Genomic DNA, 18348 nt, shown 5'->3' with positions numbered 1-18348 from the left:
AAATCTTAAAAAAAAGAAGAATTTAAATTTGTCCAAGCGACTATAAACTTCTTGAAGGCAGATTTTGTCACTCATCTCCATACCTCTGACACATAGTTGCTTGTTCTTTAAGTGTTTGCTGGTTGGAGTTGAACTGAAGTGAATAACGAAACAGAATTCGGGACTCTATGTTCCAGGTTTTCCTTATTTAATGTACATAAGACTACCCTGCAAACCATCCTTTCTTCATTTCAGAAATTCCATTTTATTATGTTCATCTTTGATGTGGAACATTTTTATGGCCTCCTGCTGTGACTCATTTGGGTGGTGAGTTAACTGCTTCCTTGGAGCCCAGCCCTTCTTTTTTAATCTGTGGTATTCAGGTTCCCCAAAGTTAGTTCGCCTCTGGCTAGAGATCACAACAAAATGTCCAAATGATACTTCAACTTTCTAGGTAAAGAAAGAACTAAAATTAAAAACTCTGCATCATGTAAGTCACCTGTAAAACAAAACTAGGAACATTTGTGTCTTCCCATTAACTCTTGACTAGCACAAGGGAATTAATCTTTTGTGACAAGATAAAAAGGTGACCCAAGGCCATTCTACCTACATTCAAAAAAAGTTCTGAAGTTTTAGTGTGGAGTCCAGTTTGAATGGCATTTAACTTGAGAACCTACTCCTCTATCTAATTTAATCGTAAACCCCAAACAGATTCATATATATGCGCTAAGTATATAGGTTCAGTATTAAAATGAATGGGGGGGAAAGCAAGAGGGAAAAAGTGTTAACTTCTCTCCTCATCCTTTAGTCTCCAGAAAGGGGTTTGCTCCCATGCCTCTTCCATTAGTCTAGCACAGTTTGTCACACTTCAGTGTGCCTATGAACTGTTGTACAGGATTGTTTACCCAGTACCACACGTTCTCTGTCTTCGGGTGATTTAAGAGAACTCAAAGGGAACTTTGAGGTCTCTAACAACTACTTCTGTGCATATATTACATAAAAAAAATGATGAAACGGAGAGGCAAATTTCTGGGGAGAACTTTTCAGCCTTTTCTGCCTAAATTTTTGACTTGTGTAATAGGGAGACCAATCCCTGGTCTTCTCATTCTGTGCCTTGGCCATAAAGAAGCTCATGTCCAAGGTGCCATCCCCAGACTCAGGGCGACCTCTCCATGCACATGAGCAGGTTGTCCGGTCTGGAGATGCCAGTAGATCTCATTTAGGGTGGGTTTCAAATTTGGATTCTTACAGAGATGCTGTGGGATGCACAGGAAACTGCCTGAACGTCTGATTCTCTATGGGGTTTTAGAGCTTGTTTTTAATAACAAGCAAAATATGATCAGCAACTGGATGAAGAGTGAGATGCCAATCCTGCCAAACTTCTATTAGAGGCAGGGGTCTGTCCTGCCCCTCTCAGAGCCCGCTGGCTTCGGATGCTCTCTTGTCACACTGACAAGGGCCCCTTGGCTGGGGCTGATTGGTCGCCGGCAATAACTGATATGGAATACTGATACATTCTCCCTGGCAGTTCCTTCCACTCCAAAGAGGCTCCTTTCCTCCCCTCTTCTCATGTTCCCGACCCCAACCTGGTGCCCAGCCAACCCTGACCAGGACGCCCCTGCACCCGGGGGAGGACAGGTCCTGGGCATGATGCTCTGAGCCTGTGGCGGTGAAATCCACCCGGCTGCTTTCGCTCCAGCTCGCTCTCGGGAGAGTCCTCTCCAGACTTCTCAGGGTTTTTACAGCACAAACAACTGCATGCGGGGCAGAGGGGAGGCTGAAAAGGACTTGTGTGTGGTGGTTTCATCGCCTTTCATCACTTTGCTGGCCTCATCCTGAGCCTTGCCCGGATTTCTTTCTGCCTAAGACAACTGAGGAAGGATCCCTTCTCCTTCTTTTGACTCTTTCTATTTTTATGGTAAGTGCTTGCATTGAATTGAGCTGCTCTGCTGCAGTGAACTGGAGGCTCTCGCTGGCTCCCTCTCTTCCCAGCTAAGCTTTAGTGACCTTCTCTTTGCATTTCTCCCTTTTCTCATGGATCTGTGTCTGGGGTGATCCGGCTAACTAAAATGCCAGGGGTCATTTGTCTGGGCTGTTTGTCTTTTAATTTCAATTTTTTTTTTTTTTTTCATAAACCTGAGCTGCTCGGCTGTGATGGAAACATTAGCACTCTCTCTTTGTCCTTGAAGCTGCAGCCAGGGGAATGTGTTCACAATGGTAAACTGCAGCAGTGTGCAGGGAGTCTGTGAAGGGTGGCTGACAAATTTGGGCAAGATGAATCCTTGGTGGGCTGAGGGTGCGCTCTCGGAATCCGGAAGGGCTGGGGCTGGACTGCCCATATTGCAAACTCTTCCCTCTTTCCAGGTGAAGATGAGCACCCGTGTGAGTTACGTTGGAGTCTGCCCTAGGCAGTGGCACTTGAAGTACCTGTCCCCCGAGTCCAGAACGGCCCTGTATCTTGTGGGCTTTACAACTTGGGCAGGAACGTTCACGGCAGGCGGAATCCTGCACTGGCAGATGGAGTAATTCATGACCTCATTGCTGCTTTTCCTTTGGAATTTCAGGGTGCCTGTTCTGCAAACCCTATTTTACGTCCTCTTCAGAGGCTGGTGGGCCAGTGATGATAGGAACGTTTTTAGAGTGGACAACATAGTTTCATCCTCCTGGGAGAGAAAATGCTTTGAGGCTACTGGAATGGTCAGACTTTTCTAAGTGGAAAATGAGCAGGTTTCTGGGAAGAAGGTGCATGTTGCGGTGTCCACAGGCAGATTGTTTATTCCAGAACATCACTCTTAGAAGAGTGCCCTAATTTTTCACCTGGTCTCCCAGGGCTTGCTGCAGACAGAACCATAACTTCAGGTCTGTTGCTGGCTACCTGCCTCTTGCAGCCCATAGGAAACCAAGAACATTTTGGTATAATTGTTACTGGTGGTTGATGGGAGTAGCTCTCTTCACAAGGGTTTTTTTTTCTCTTGTTTTTTGGTAGCAGGTGTGTTCAATTGTTTTGGCATTTCAGAGAATAAGCCTTACCATGGTAATGCTGCTTAGTTCTTTTCCAGCCTTCCGCTGGAGCTAGGTTGTCTTATTTGATTTTGTATGGGGGTTCCAGTTCTGGTCCATTTCACTCTGGGGAAGGTTCTGATAAAGTGTAATTCAGCCTGTGATTCGTAAGATACTGCACTAATAAATGTGATTTTTGGTAACAGATGAGAAAAAAAAGTGGGATAAAATGTCTGGTCTTTCCCCCTGTTGATTGGGAGTTTGGAATATAAAGTTCCTTAACTGTCTTGCTCATTCTCACCACTTTTATTTCCACTGCCTGTGTGGATTTTTCTTAAAATAGTGGTGATGACATCCGGCATATGCTTTTATTCTGTTTCTTGGGTTCAAAGTAGATATATTTGGTGGAAGGTTTTTACATGAAAGCATACATTTAAATAAAAAGCCAGAATTTGTGGATGTTTAAATGATAACCCAGTTACAGAGTGAAACCCCACAAATAGGTTAACAGCAACACAACAAAAAATTAGAACCCTTGCAGACTGTAGTCTCTGAATCCTTAAGTAATGTTTGAAATACTTTCAGCATTGTTTGGATTAGCTGTTCTAATATCTACTCTTTTTCCTACACTCAATTATGACTCAAAGCAATGTCGTGATTTGACTGGTGGACTTCTTGGCTTCCTTTGATCATTCTTTCATGCTTACTTGTTTCCGTTCATCCTTAATGGTGTTTTCTTACATCGTATATTCTTTTTTTCCCCCTCCAGTTGTAAGGATTTTTATCAGGTGCCTGGCAACACAATTTCAGGTATTCATGAAGACGGAAAGAGAATCAGCTTGTATGTCATGGAAATAGACTCCGTATTTCACACTGAGCAATTTTGGATGTATTTAGAAAATATTTCCCTTTAATTAGTAGCAACTTAAGCTTTGAGAGAAAAAACTCCTTAGGCTTCTTTATCTTGCTGAACAGAATGTTTGCTTATGCAATGAGAATTTTGTGTGTGTGTGCATATGTGTGTGTGTGTGTGTGTGTGTGTATGCAAACATATACACAAATGTACTGTTAATCTATTATGTGAACACATTTTTAATAGTTGTAGCATGCCAATTTAGCGAATAGAACAAAATTCCTAAGCTATTGCTTAGCATCCTCTAGCTAGCTTTTTTTTTTTTTTTTAGTAGGGATTTCCCCACTTCTTACACCCCTCCTCCAGATAACGCCTTTGGGAATTTCTTTGAATTGGGAGAATGCATTCTACAGCATTTCCTTGTCTCACAGCATGGTGTGATGTTAATTCCTTTGCAGGGTCTCTGAAGGCAGCCTAGGAAACTACTGCAGGAGAAATTGATAGAAGTGGTGCTGAGTGGAGCCAGTAGCCTCTTGGTGTGATGAAGTCACCACAACATTTTGTGTGTGTTAACTTAGCTGCTTCACCTTGCAACAGATTTTGCTGATTGGAAATGGGTCTAGAAGCACCTAGATTGGTGTAGATGCACTTACTCATTTTTCACACTTCTTAATTATAGTTATTGTTAAAGCCGTGCTTTTACTATTTCTGTTAGTGGTGGTTTAATTTGAAACCTGCAGCTTCTGTTGTATATCAGTCTTCCATGTTTATCATCTTCATTTCTGTGTTCTTTCCTACTTCTGCTTTGTGTATGTTTCTGCATGTGAGCATGCATGCGTGTACACATAGGAACTCAGGCAGCGAAAGTTGATGACTAATGAAGAGTTGGTTACAGCTTCTTTTTTAGTAGCTGAACTCCAGAGTTCAACCTGCAGTCCTGTTCATGAGGGAAGAAATTGCCCCCAATAATACAAACACAACCTCATGCTCAAGCATTCTTGTCATTGAAACTATTTTCCATAGTTGATTACCAGTACCAGAAATAGAATCAGTTTTGCATTTTAATTAATGACATTCTAGATCTGTCTAGGTTGGACTGCCCTCAAATATTGACATGCTTACTACCTACAAGGTCTTTGTATTAAGAGGAGGAGTTTGGGGAGTTGATTATGTGACACAGCCTTTATTTGGGAGTTGGATGAACCATATTAAGGATGTTGGCTGAATTTTTGTTGCTTTTTCCAGTACAATTAATATAGTCCCTTTACCATCTCTCTCCATGAGTCTTTTTTTTTTTTTTTGTTAGCAGAGGATAAAGGGGAATGTACAACTCCCACATAAAGCTGCGTAGGGCGAGGACTGTTCTTTAACAGAGGTTCAAGACCACTTCTAACACCAGCCATGGTGATCTACTTTGAAAGGAACTTGCTATTCAATTGGCAACTTAGATTTTATAAAATAGAAGAAATGCTTCATGAGCTGTGTCGAATACTGCATTTTTGATCTGTGCCTCCCTATTGAATTCATCTAGGGCTATAGTCACTAGACAGCTTTGCAGAAAAAAATCATGTCCTCAGTAGTATAATAATCTAGACAGACTGTCACAAATGTTTATGTTGCAAGTTATATTTCTTGGTTTGTAGAGAGAGATGGCAGAATTTTGGAGGAGAACCAAATCACAGCCCCAAAATGATGCAAGACGAAAGGGGAAATTCTTCCCTTTATTTAGCATTTAATTCTCCAGTCAAGCTGTTTGCTCTTAAGTCTGAAGATCCAATAAATTGTTAAAAACACATAATGACATGTTTGAGAAGCCTTTCCACTAATAGAAATCTTTGACCCTTAATTAGGCATCTGCGCTAAGACATCAATGACCTTTCCGGCTGTGTGAGCCAGCAGCCATTCTTATAGAAAGTAGACATCTTGTAATACAGCAGGAATTTACTTACTTACATTTTTCCTGTTTGTCCCCCACTGGGGACCTCCTGTGAGTGTCAGAGGGAATGAGTGTCTGGAGACAGTCAGAGAAGACAACTACTCACAGTGGGATGCCTTCAGGACCCAGGGTTCTAGTACAGCCCCAAGCACCAACTGCTGTGAGACTAAGACTCCTATCTGCTTCCTTGGGCTTGGGCCAGATAATCTCAGAGGGCTCTCTCAGCTATTGAAAACTATGAACTGTTATTTTACCTCTATTTTTTACTAGATGGATGGTACTTTCTAAGGCAGTTGATCCAGATTAGACATTCTTGGAGAGAAGGTGGGCTATACATTCTTGATCCTAGAAGTATGACCATGGCATGAACATCAATATTATTCAGAAAAGTGTGATAATGGTGAACTGTCATGAACAGAGCTCCTGTGTATGTGATCACTACAAGCTTACCCTGGGATATTTTGAAATGTTTCTCCTTACCTTTAATAAAGGACCTTGAGGAGTGTCTTATCACACCTCTCATTTCCTACATAAGGTAGCTAAGGCTCAGGGAGGCTAAGTGCCTCCCCAGGGTTGGAAACCTGGTTAGCACCTGGGCAAGACATTTTAGTGCAGCATGCATGAATTTACTCAGATCTTTGTTCCATTCCTGCTGCGGGGCCCTTTCCACAATACACAGCTGACACTTACTGTGTCATTCATTGCTCACAAAACTGCTTTGTGGCATCTAACTCACTGGTATCCATTATTTCTGGGTTTGTTTCATGCAGATTACGTGGCTGTACCAGTCAGAGTGAGTCACATCAAGCCAATATTTATGGTAATTTGTTCATGCTTATGTAGAAATGCATTTTTTTTTTGTATTGAAGTTTTGCTTTTCTTTTGAACATTTAAAAAATTTAAAAACACTGTGCTTAGTTTTTTCCCCCTGCACTTCAACTATTTAACTGATGATCAGTTTTGTCGAGAGAGTATTTATGGATTGATTCTTCCATTCATTCACCAAATACTTATTGAGCACCTGTTGTGTCCATCCAAATGCAGGGGTCCAGTGGTGAAACAGCTGGATGCTGCCATTTCTGAGGTTATTCAGAGTCTAGCTACGCTTCATGGAGGTTGTCTTGATTCCTAGCCAGTGACCTGTTTCACATCGCTTCTCAAAGAATCCAGTTGAAAAGCCATTTGCTTGGTCAGTTTCTGCCTTGTGATTATTCCACTGACAAGTTCTTCTCCTGAAAAGTCACCTTTGCTGTCCTTGCAACATGTATCATCCAGTTTTCCAAAACGCTGTCCTTAGCTTCTGTTCTGTTACCTGACTGAACAGAAGAGATTAATTAGCTAAACTTGTTTGTACTATTGTGATTCACAAAATGAGTGTTCCCTTCTTTGGAAAAACTGTTCTGTGGAATCCTAAATGGGTAGTCTAGATAGCATGGTGTCTAGGGAACTAATTGCAGGTTAAAGACCAAATCCCTTGGCCTTGAATAGCAAGCCCATTATTATGTACAGCCCATATTTGCTTGTTTTGCCTCTTGTTCTGAAGCTCCTGTAGAATGTTTCAGAAGCACCAAACCTATTGCAGTGCTTAGAGATATGCAGTGTTCTCCCTTGATACAGTGCCTTTGCATGTGCTGGTTCCTTGGCCTGAAATGTTTCTCCTCTCTTCAGACTAACTTTCAAGGCAAGTTCAGATACCATCTTTCATGAATGCTTTGTGACATTTACCCTCTTTACTGACCCCTGTTGTACAGAGCTGAGCTAGGTCGACGGTGTCTGTCTTAACATCCTTTAGTACAAAGATCCCATAAGACTTTGTAGACTGTATTGTGATTATTTGTCTATTGGTTCTTTTGCTCAAATAGAGATTTTGTTCCTTGAGGGCAGGGACTCTATTTTCATCTCTATATCCCAAGGCCTAGTTCAGTGTACTGCAGATACCAATAGCTAGCAGATATCCTGTAGTCCTTGAACAAGCAGATTGGGAATCACCATATAAAGCCTATGGTGCTGGTATTGGCAGCTACTGCTCTATGTGGAGAACTTAATTTTTCAAAATAATGGGACTATATGAATTAGACTGCAAAAGATAAAAGAGATTGGCAGTCATCCTAATGTAATCCATTAGAAATTTTATGTAAAACCCCTCAGAAAACGATTGTCTCCAAATGAGTTTCAATAAAGTAAACAAGAATTAAGTGCCTTCGCTAAGCAAAGCATTGTATTAGATCTCTGGAAATGAAAGATTTAAGAAAAGCCATAAGCTAGTAAAGATTGGTTTCATGTATAAATGATAATAAGGCAGATTATTATTAGATTCTGCTAGGCTGTAGATAGGCATATAAGTCCGGGGGAGAAAGTGCATTCCAGAGAGAGGAGCTGGCTTGAGCAAAAACCTAGAGATCTGATGGTCAACAAGGAGATGGCTTGGGTGGTGGTGGTGGTGATGAAATGGAAAAGGCAGGGAAAGACCAGAGACCTTTGGGTGATGGAGATGGGGATGGTAACAGAAGAGCTAAGTGGCACCTTATTATTTCCTGAAAGACGGGAGATAATTAATAGGGCCTGGATAAAGCCAAAAAGGAATCTCTCCTCAGGTTTAATTAAATCAAGTCTGTATTCAGCAGGGAAAGAGAGCAGTTGCTCAGTATATAACCACATAAGATGTTTGCTTCTCCCCCAGCCCGTTTACCCTTGAGGGTACACTTTGACATTCAAAGTCATCACAAGGAAATGAAGCCAGGAAATCTAATCTGAATCAATCAGTTTAGACCTAGAGAGAATTTAGGATGGAGGTCACTGAAGTGCCTGTGAAAATACTGTCCAGAGTGTAAAGAACCCCATGGTCCTTTGGTGCTTCATTACTCACACCTTCTGTTTCTTTTTCTTTGGCAATTAGCTTTGTGCTATTTACAAAGAATACAATCATTTTATTAATTAATGAGGTTATGAATGGAGAAGCTGCTTTCATGTAGGTGAAAGAGTAGCTTATTAAAAAACTGTCTATAATCACTTATATTCATCCCCAAGGTGTGCTCTCTCCTATGCCTCTCCCCACTTTCCTTTTTTCTAAAAGAATCAGGGAACATATGTTTAGGGAGTGGTAAGTTAAGTTTTGTGCCTCTGAGAATTGGATCTGGTCAGATGCCTCTCCACCCTGGATGTAACCTCAGAAGATGGAGTTTTAAGGATAATCTCTAGATACCTTGGCCAGAGCATGAAAGCAAATAGATTCTGAGTGAGAGATGATGAGGTAGAAGAGAAGCTCATTCTCTTCTAAGCTCAAGTGCTTATTCAGGCATAGTTCTGGGTACTAGAGAAACAGTGAACAAAACCACTTATATTTTGCTTTCATGGAGCTAACATTCTGGGAGGAAGGCGAGAAAGGGGAGGAGCCAATAGACAAACACATTAGCAGATACAAAGCATGCCACAATGGTGAAAATGAAGAATGTTTATGCTACTATTATAGTCATATTTGGGGTTTCCATTTATTGAACATTGTTCATAATATTTAATTTGGCTCCATGCATTTTTTTTAAATATTTTATTTGTTTGACAGAGATCACAAGTAGGCAGAGGGGCAGGCAGAGAGAGAGGGGGAAACAGGCTCTCCGCTGAGCAGAGTGCCTGATGCGGGGCTCAATTCCAGGACCCTGAGATCATGACCTGAGCCAAAGGCAGAGGCTTTAACCCACTGAGCCACCCAGGCGCCCCGGCTCCATGCATTGTTTTTAGTTTACTGCTTTTATATTTACTTTCTGACTAGGCTACATAAACTGCAATCTTGAGGGTTTTCCCCCGCCTAGGTAAGTAGCTGTTGAAATAATTGGAGTACTGTGAACAAAAGTTATAATCAGGCATTTAGCTCTGGAATGACTTAAAGAAAAAGTAAGATGGACATCAGAGCTCACGAGTACTTTTCTTAAGGGTAGAACTGTCAGAATTCAGATGAAGAATATAGGATAGAAGCAGACCTGTCTCTCACTTGAGTCTGAGGGGAGCAGATTAGAGTGCTCTTCCGGAAGACTGGGAGCTTGAGTTTAGGAAGCTCTGGCCCTGGGAGGGAGGCAAGGAAGTGGTGGACACCACCAGTGAGCACAGCTCCTTAGGAAGAGATGAGAGTGAACTAGTAAGTGAACATACAGGAAATTTAGCAAGGAATTTCAGTTTGGGTGGGAAGGAAGAAAGATAAAGTCAGCGAGATGCATGTACCTCAATGAGCAACATTTGTAAAAACAGGTCCTGCCCAATTTAGAACATTTGGATAATCAGTTATAGAAATGATGCCTTGAAACAAAAAGCAATATTTATGAATTTTTAAAAATTCCTACACTATTATGTGTGATCTTTAATTCAGTGTCAGTGTTCTTTTATATTCCAAGCAAGATTTTGGTCAGTACTTTCCACCTTTCTTCTAAAATAATTAGGATTTAAAGGAGAATTTCTCCTGGTGGTGGAAAGAGACTGGGCCCTGGGGTAGACATTCTGGTTCTCATCCTGGCTCTACCACTTACTCACCTTTGGACCTTGGATAGGTTGCATAGTCTTCTTGTATATCATTGTCCTTCAATTGTAAAGCTCAGAATAACTAACAGTCCCTACCTGATAGAATTATTGTGAGTGTTAAATGCAATAGTATATGGAAAGCGCTTGGCACAGTGTCTGTAAGATGGTTATGATGCCCAACAATTGTTAACTCATTATTTGTCTCTCTGGTGTTAGGAATTTGTTTGTGTGTACATATTTACCTGTTGAGCAGTCTCTCATTGAATGATCATGATCATGCTTTCTTCTACATGTTTGGATGAATGATTTTATGATGAAGTTTTTTAGAAATAGCTCTGTTTTTGCTATTAGTCTTTTAAATGCTGATTCAGTTCACTTGAATTGCAAGTCTGTATCACAGTGACCTATGAACAGGGGAATTGAAGGGGTGAATGACCATAGGGGTCCATGAAGGAGGACCACTAGATAATAGTAAGTACTTTCTGTCAGGAAAAGAGAAAAGTGAGGTGGGGGGGGGGTAGGAGCAAGATAGCAGCAAATAAGGTTAAATTCCTTTCAATGGGACAGGGGAGTTAGGGATGGTTTCTCCTTACATGGTGTGTGGCCTAAGCAAGCTACTGCTACAGTGTTGTTTGCTCTTTGCAGGAGAGAATAAGCAAGGAGATGGGATTGGTGTAGATAGGGGGCAGGATGGTCAGGGAGGAGTTATTATGTGGCGGTTAGTTTGTAGGAAAGATTTCTAAAAGCCGAGTGCTTGGGTCACAGTGTAGATGGGTTTGAAATGAACTCTTATCAAGTTGCTAGGGACACATGTATGCCAATTTATATTCCCACCAGCACTGAATGAGAATGCCTGTTTCATCAAATGCCTGTTGCATCAAAATGCAAACATTTTGATCTCTGCTAATCTGCTAGGTGAAAATTAGTACCTCATAGTTTAGTTCAAGCATCTTTTCACATGTTTACCCATATTTTCTTCCTCAGTGAACAGTCTGTTAATGGTTTTTGCAAGCTCACTTTCGAGTTTTGGTCTTCTTGATTTGGAGTAAAGAAATTAACATTTTCTTATGATTTTCCCCCCTACTTTGTCATCTGTCTTTTGATATTTTTTGATATTGATATTGATATTTTGGGGATAAGAAATTAAGTTTTATGTAATGAAAGTTGTCATGTTACTTCTGCTGTTTTTGGATTTTGTATAATAATGAAAAAGTCTAACCCACTTTGGTGTCATAAAACGGATCCAACAATATCTTTTTTGTATTATAATGACTTTATTCTTATTCACACATATTTTAGTTTAATAAGGAAATAGAAATTTATTTCTTCCCAATGACTACCTAGTTGCCTCCAAACATTTTGAACTATATATCTTCATATCTTTTCTTTGCCTGTGATAGCTTAATTCTTGAGAAAGTTGATGTTTACGTAGACCAGGGTGAATTTACGTAGACCAGCATGAAGCATGAAAGGGTAGCATGAAAGGCTGGCATCATCTGTTAAATCCCCTTCAGCAGTTTGAACTATTTTGTTAACTGTTAGTTTCTTAATTAGCTCTACACTGTTAATTTCTCTATTTTGTTTTCTCCAGTTAGCCTTAATATCTGGTGTGGCTAGTCTCCTCTTACTATTCTTTGTTCCAAGAGTTTCCTGGATCTTCTTACATGCTTGTTTTTCTATATAAACTTTAGACGTTGTCTAGTACTAAAAAAAAAAAAATGATGTTTTGGAGGAAGGGTTATTTTTATAGGTTAGTTTATCAAGAATTTATGAAATTGAACCAACCTGTGCCCAGAGTTCCCATTTGTTCAAATCCTTTATGGATGTAGCTGTTCCCATTTATTCAAATCCTTTATGGATCTAGCTAGTGTTCTTACAGTATTCTTCATATGTCTTGATAGTAGTCTTTTATTTAAATAATTTGCTATACTTTCATGATAGGTTCTTGTCTAATCTTTGTATGTTTCCAGGTATTGAGGGATGAGAAGGGAATAGGAGTGTCTTTAGGCACCATGGAATGAATAAATAACCTAGGGGGAAAAAACACTGAAAAATTGCATAGATGGATATGATTGACTCACTTTTCTTTTACCCCTACTTAAAAACCCCATCTTTTGAATTGTTCTAACTAAAAATATGTATTTGCCTTGAATCTCTAACTGTGTTTAATACATGTTTTTCTCACTCCCAGATTGAGAACACTAATTGCTCAGATCTTTTTGCACAGTATTCTGTAACATTGTCTTATACTAATTTATTTACCCATTAATAAATTAATTCAGGAGGCATTTAACAAGTACTTACTATAGGTCAAACATTAGGAATATGTTAATAAGATGTCCCTTTCATCAAAGTGTTTGCTGTTCACTAGTAGACTGGCCTGAAAACAAATTATAATAATGTACTTCTTGAAATTATATGGAGGGTGGAATTGAATCCTGGAGTTGGAGTGCTTAAGACTATCCTAGGACAATCAGGGAAGGCTTCACTGAGGAAGTGGCATCTAAACTGGGCCATTTAAATGAGTTGCTGTCAGGTGGGCAGAGCCGGGGAAGCTGCACCAGACAGAAACTAGCAAATACCAAGTCACTGGGATAAGAGTGAGTTACAAGTAATTTAGTTGGAGACTGTGGAAGGATATGACGCTTAGCCAATGTGCAGGTACTGCACTTCAAAGGACTTTATATAACTTATAGAAGAAATTTTCCTCATTCAGAAGGCACTGGAGAGGATGTTTGAGCAGAAGAGACTAGGTCAGATTGTAGATTGCATCACTTTGGTAGCTATATGGAAGATAAATGAGAAGGGCAGGGGTATACAATCAGGAATACTAGTGTGGAGGTTATAGGACTAAGCACAGTGAGAGACTATTTTCTCTTAAACTAGGGCTGTGGTATCGAGAATGATAGGGATCCTATGTAATTCAATGATTCAACAGTTATTTATTACATTCACCTATAGGCCAGGCTTTGTACTAGGCTTCTAGAATGGAACAGCATATAGGATAGATATGCTTTCTACTTCTAATGAGATTACATTCAAGTGGGAGGAAACTGACAAAGAAGCTGATAAATAATCTGATATGACAGGCACTGGTAAATGAAATGAAGCAGAATGAAGTGGAAAGGGAGGGTAGTGTGGAGCATGCTGATCAGGACACACCTTTCAGCAGAGAGATTGTTGAATACAGACCCAAGGTGCGGTTGGGGAGGGTGTAAACCAGAGGTTGTATGGGAAGGAGGGTCCATGCAGAGGGAATGGCTGGTGCAAAGGCCCTGAGAAGAGACTGTGCTTGGCATGATTTAAGAATAAATAGCACAGAATCCAGGAGGGCTGGAGCTGAATGACAAAGGAGGAGCTAGGAGCCAGAGGAATTAATTAGATGTTAGAGTGAGATGGGAAATCAGGGCAGTGTTTTGAGTACAGGGATGTAATGATTTGTCTGGTAGCATTGAAAGCATCTTTTTCATTGCTACATGGAGAACAGATCATAGGGGGTTAGGGTATAAATAGATCAGTCAGGAGGCTAGTCCAGGAATCTAGGAGAGATGATGAACCAGGGTGGTGGCATTAGATGTGATTGAGGGGTGGCAGGATTATGGATTTGTTTCCAAATTGAAGCTAAAGGGATGCTGGTAGAAATGCCTAGGAAGTGAAACCGGCAGGAATGGATAAGATGACTCCTGCTAAGGAAATTTGCAGTATTTTCAAGGGAGATGAGGAAAGAATAGTTCGGAGTGCCACTGTAGCACAAGCAGTCAACACAGCCAGTGTGGTGAGTGGGCCATGGTGAACTCTTGCAGGGTTCTTCCATGCATCTGTATACTTGTAAGCCACACTGGAATGTGTGAAATGATTCAATAGAGAGTTCCTAGGATCGCCTTACTCTAAGTGGCTGTGTTAAATAGGGTTAATTGGAAGTATATAAATTGTGTCTCCTTTCCTGGGCAATAAAATTGATAAAGAGACTACACTTAAAGTTAACTTTAAACAATTTCACAGGCTGAGAATTTTCAGCCAACAGTAATCAGAGCTTTGATAATGTAAAAAATTGGCAGCCCATTTGCATTGACATGGGTCAGAGGAACAATGTGGGGGACACGGAAAAGGACCCAAAGATCATGGATCTTAGGAGTGTGGGGGAAAATGAATTAAGTATGGTTGAAAATTATAAATTGCCTAACCTTTTATCCAAGTGCTTTTAGCTAAGTGTTCTCTCTAAAGCTTAGGTACTTTTCTTTACTAGCAAAAAGGTTATAAAATGTTCCAGAGAGTTGAGTCAAGGTAATTCCCTTATCTTTGGATGTTATCTTTGAGTGGTGCAGGGCTGTCTGTTACAATAATAAGTATATTTCTGTAAATCATGTGGTGTGTTTTATTATGAAACAGAAAATACATTCATGAAGGTTTTTTATGGATCCAAGCTGGGCACCCCTTTTTTCAGACCTTGCCTTTTGAAGGATTTTAGACTGTTCATAAGAATTCAGATTCCCCTTACAAAATTTAGGATGAAAACCATGCCCAAGGCTATTGCAGTCACTGTGGATGGGGTAAATTTCCACAGTATAAGACAAGTTAGAGATCAAAGCCATATAGGATTGAAGACTGTTCTCTTGGCCGTAACTGATCCAAGGCTGTAGTTTGACACATATTTTTCTCCAGTTAACTGTATGTACAGTCAACCATATGCAATCCTCATTGAATTGGGTGGGTTCAGTCTTTCTTAAATTCATCTGTTTTGTCATCATAAGTCACAAAATTAGCTCTAGTTATTATAGACAGAGAAATGGATAAAAAGGAATCTCTTAAACCACTGCTGTTAATGTAAAAATATTTCTTCTGTTAATTGGCTTGTTTTTATAACTTTATATAGGCTTAGGTAGACTTATGTCATTGTGTTAATGATATACTATGCGTGTGTGTGTGCATGTGTACATGCATGCCGACACATATACATATGTAATTCCTCTCTTTTCCTCCCCAGGCTGTAGTAGTCTTTCTGAAACATGAACTGTTCTTATGTTTTAAATTTCTTTTCATCCAGCCTAGTGTCTGACACAAAGTAGGAGCTCAAAAAATGATTGTTACTCAAAACATAGAAACACTGTATTTTATTGTTCTGTTGATTACATACCAATGTACCTTGTTTACTTTTGAAATACTGATAGAGACTCTAATGATTGTACCCTGTGTTCCTGGCATCTTGGATTTATGTGACAGTCTATGACATATTCATGACTCCAAACATTAAAAAGGCAGCCTTTTAAAGGGAAGTGGCTCTGTGCATGAATGTAGAAGGATGTGGAAGGAGCATGAGATTATGAGACAAAACTCTAGTACATATGTACATATATAGGTATTAGAGGCTTATTATCTCCTATTAGAAGGAATTTTAGGCTGCTGATAGGAATAGATGATATTTGATGTAGTAGAAGTTCAAAAGCAAGAAGGCCATTGTGGGAACAAAATGGAACCAGGTATGCAATTAAATTGCAGGTCAGAATGATCTAACTGTAGGATACAGAGGCCACAACTTTGGCTCTAAGCTGTCAGCCAGCAGGAAGAGGAAGTTCTTGACGAAGTAAAGAGAAGCCAGTTGCTCAGAATGATTATAACTATTCTTGGCACCAACATCAGACAAGAATTTCTCCCAAGAGTCCCCGTAAAGAGTACACTGTGTTTTGTTTTGAAAATGATCAAGTCTTGTAAGGCTGATTCTCCTGAAACACATTTGTTTTAATAGTGTTGCTTCAAAGCTGATTTTGTAAAAGCAACTGCAAGGTTCTGTTCAGGTACTCTATTCTCTGATGATGTGGTTTAGCCTAGAGATGTGAGGAGCAGATGAACTACTTGTCCTTCAGTTTACCCTATGTACTGTTTTTCTCAGCTGAGGTTTTGAGAATTATTCATTAACATTGAACTTAAAGGTGGCGTTACTGCCTCCTACATAGGCCTAGATTGCAGCAATTCTGTGTGGCCAGTTACAGAGAGAGACAGTACCCTAGTGGAGTGTCAAATTAAAACTGGGCTTTAGCATCCTTTGGAGTGAGCTGAGTTGCTAACAAAGACATTTGCCTGAATAGAAAGTTGCCTTCCTTATTTCCAAGGGTTGCATGGTGGGGAGCCAAACAGCTAGGCCGGGATTATACACAGAACATTCTTTAGTGGGGCGCCTGGGTGACCCAGTTGGTTAGGTGTCTGCCTTTGGCTCGGGTCATGATCCCAGGGTCCTGGGATCAAGCCTTGTATCTGGCTTCCCCAGTTTTCAGGGGACTCCTCCGTCACTCTTTGCCTCTCCCCTAACTTGTGCACTTGCTCTCTCTTTCTCTCTCTGTCTCTCTCTCTCTCAAATAAAAAATAAAATCTTTAAAAAAAAGTTCTTTAGTACTCAGACAAAGGGGGTGGTCTACTCCAGGGACCTTAAACAAGTATTCCTGGGGGTGTACCTGAACACTCAGGAAAGTGTGGAAAGCTCCAAGGGCATCCGTTTCCAAAATCTGGACTGTGTGCTCAGTCTTGTTTCTCCTCACACTTTCACAGTTACTCTTTTTCCATTTTAGCGAAGAAAGGCCTCTCTCTTATCTGTCCTAAATCTTGCTGTAATGTGTTGTGCATGGGTGTAGAATCCACCTGGGCACTGAACAGAGCAGCAATTTGAAATATTTTCTTACAAAGTAGTATGGTAGTGTGAGCAATAAAAGACTCACTAACATAAACATATGCTGTCTTGGGATGAACTTCTGTGGGGAGGTAGACTGATGTTAGAGCTAAAGAGAAAAACTTGCCATATACATTTTCTAACTAGAAAGGAGGAAATTGAATTTATTTATAAAGCTGATGATGGTGCTTATATTAGGGTTCTCTAGAGAAACAGAACTAAATAACATACATACATAAACACACACACACACACCCGGTTGTGGATAGGGCAGAGAGAAAAATGATAAGTGTAAAAGAGATTAAGAGATTATAAGGAGGGGTGCCTGGGTGGCTCAGTGGGTTGGGCCTCTGCCTTTGGCTTGGGTCGTGATCTCAGGGTCCTCGGATCGAGCCCCGCCTTGGGCTCTCTGCTCAGCAGGGAGCCTGCTTCCCCTTCTTTCTCTGCCTGCCTCTCTGCCTACTTGTGATTTCTCTGTCAAATAAATAAAATTAAAAAAAAAAAAGAGAGATTATAAGGAATTGATTCATGTCATTATGGAAGCAGAGAAGACCCAAGTTCTGCACTTGGCAAGATGAAAACCCAGAGGAGACAATGGTATAAATTTCATTCCAAAACCCAGCAGGCTTGAGACCCAAGAAGAGCCAATATTTCAGTTCTAGTTCAAGGACAGGAAGAGACCACTATTCCATCTGAGGGCAGTGAGGAAAGAGTACCCTCTTAGCCTTTTTGTTCTGTTCAGGTCTTCAATTAACTGGAGGAGTCCCACAGGCTTTAGGGAGGACAAACTGCTTTACTCATTCAAACACTAGTCTAATCCAGAAACACCTGTAACAGAATAATGTTGGACTGAAAATCTGGATACCTTGTGGCCCTGTAAAGTTGAGACATTAAATTAGCCATCATGGTGGGAAATACAAGTTATGTTATTAAAATTTAACTGTCTACTTATGACATAAATTATGTTTTTGTAATTCTATATGAGTTTATGATGATGTCAACTTTAAACTTCATGGGGGGAATTGAAACTCTGGAGAGGATACTTAAGTTTTTGTTTGTTTTTTGTTTTTATTTTTTAGGACCTATATGAACAAGTATTTGAAGACCACAAATTACTCCCTATAGTATGATCAAAATAATTGCTAGCTTAACACATGCTATACCCGAAACAAAATCTCAAAGATAGGTCGAAGTTTAGTTCCCCTTTTTAAGGTAAAGAGAATAGGTTCAAACTATGTCATTGCAACAGTTTTCATTATCACCACCTTGGTCAAAGTCACAGTCCTCTCATGACTGGATCATCAACAGCAGCTTCCCTGCTTGACCTTGACTGTTAATCTGTGTTCTCAGCACAGATGCCCAGAGTTATATGGTTAAAACAGAAGTCATGTCATGCCGTCTTCTGCTCAAAATCCT

General features: G+C 40.2%; 1 protein-coding gene across 2 annotated transcripts in view; it reads left to right on the top strand.

Annotated features, from left to right (window-relative positions):
- The first annotated feature begins 1533 nt into the window (after window positions 1-1533).
- The window catches only part of ANO4 (anoctamin 4), a 384614-nt gene continuing 367799 nt past the window's right edge, over window positions 1534-18348 (top strand). For both annotated transcript variants that reach the window (XM_046014085.1, XM_046014083.1), the window contains exon 1: window positions 1534-1897. The gene's annotated coding sequence lies outside the window, so the exon portion shown is untranslated. The remainder of the gene's footprint in view (window positions 1898-18348) is intronic.

The sequence above is a fragment of the Meles meles genome, chromosome 7 (assembly GCF_922984935.1).
Source record: "Meles meles chromosome 7, mMelMel3.1 paternal haplotype, whole genome shotgun sequence".
NCBI lineage: Eukaryota > Metazoa > Chordata > Mammalia > Carnivora > Mustelidae > Meles > Meles meles.
The sequence above is the reverse complement of the archived record's forward strand: the minus strand, read 5'-3'. Positions and strand labels throughout refer to the sequence as shown.